This window comes from Egretta garzetta, unplaced genomic scaffold (assembly GCF_000687185.1).
Source record: "Egretta garzetta isolate BGI_Z169 unplaced genomic scaffold, ASM68718v1 scaffold323, whole genome shotgun sequence".
In the NCBI taxonomy this organism is placed as follows: Eukaryota; Metazoa; Chordata; class Aves; order Pelecaniformes; family Ardeidae; genus Egretta; species Egretta garzetta.
Genome location: NW_009259435.1, coordinates 3,287,319 through 3,288,803, shown reverse-complemented (window position 1 = coordinate 3,288,803; position 1,485 = coordinate 3,287,319).

Below are 1,485 nucleotides of genomic sequence, written 5' to 3'. Positions count from 1 at the left end.
CTGTGGTAATGGACCACATGTGTGTTTATCTACTAATACTTGTGTAGTTATTAAGTGACAATAAAATTCTTAAATATGGTTTAACAAAGCGTTTGATTACTCTATAATTAGTGCTTCATATTCCATACTTGTACAGCTGGCAATTGGACATCTGCCACTCCAAATGGTAAGAGCAGTAGCATTTGTACAATTTAATTTTGCTTATGTGCAAACGGAGGCAGACAGGTTTATGAACTGCGTGATACGAATTTGCAGAATATGTATTTGTAGCTAGAAATAGGAAGATTAATGTAAAATAAATTACGGTAAAGGAACACTTGCTGACTTTTATATGCCTTTAAATGAGCCTTTAGTCACAGATAAAAACGACTGCTGTCATAATTGAAAGACAAAAATGTCTTTAGTCTGGGGTTTGTTGGGTCTTTTTGTGCGTGCGCGTGTGTGTGTGAAACTGCTATTTATGTAATGCCTTTTCCATATTTGCTGGAGCCTTTCACAGATCAGTGGGGAAGATGTTTTTTAAACACCAGAAAGATTTAATAATCGCTGCAAAAATGTTCAAAGCAACTCTGGGAGTTGTCTCCGGTCCCAACAGCTCAGCAGTGTATGGTCGGTTTAGCTTGCAACGCATGCAAGTGCTAACACACTTGAGCGTTTCTCTGTCTCAAGAGACCAAAGAGGATCACAGAAAGGTTCATGGATCACGAAAGGTTAAGAACATGTGAGCGAGTTCTTTTAATTCAAAATATGTATCAAAAAAAGAAATGTGTAATGCTCGAAGGGAACCCACTTCTACATGGCTATCAGGGAAAAGCCACCTACTTTTGATTGCTTTGAGTTTTCTGGGTGTGGGGCTCTTTACACCTGCCTCATTAATTACAGCCATTTTTCAGTCCATTAGCAGAGAAGCTGAGCTGCTGCATGAATTGAAGGTGCTTGGTTTTGTGGTTGTGGAAGTGCTACAAAGAAGGAAGGAAGGAAGGCGTCAGGAAGAGAGAAGTTTCTAGAAAATGTTACAACTCGAAAAGAAAGCCAGAGCGGCACTGCTTGTGTCGATCTTTTACCATTAATTGATCTGAATATCCCCATATAGGCAAGTCCCGGTGACTTTGCTGGGCACCGTTTAAGTTTAAGGTTTCAGGCACAGACCCTTTTGTGCACTTGAAAATACAGCTGTAAAATACTTGGGGGTTTTGTGCTAACTCAAAACCCTGAAGTGTCTGACCAGGATATTTTACCTCTACCTGTTTTTAAAAATGAATTTCCTTGAAGAAATATGCTGCATATGCACTGTGATCAGTGACTGAAAACCTGATGTTTTCTAAGTGATCAGTGCCGTCAGCATCTGCAGGATCATTATCTCCTTTACAGTAAGGTCCATCGGCCTCTGGCAGAGTACGTACCTCAGTGTGTCTGGAGTTTGGGAGGCAGAAGGAGCCCTCTCTGTCAGTCCTGGCGGGGAGACACAACCTTTGGGCCTCCCCC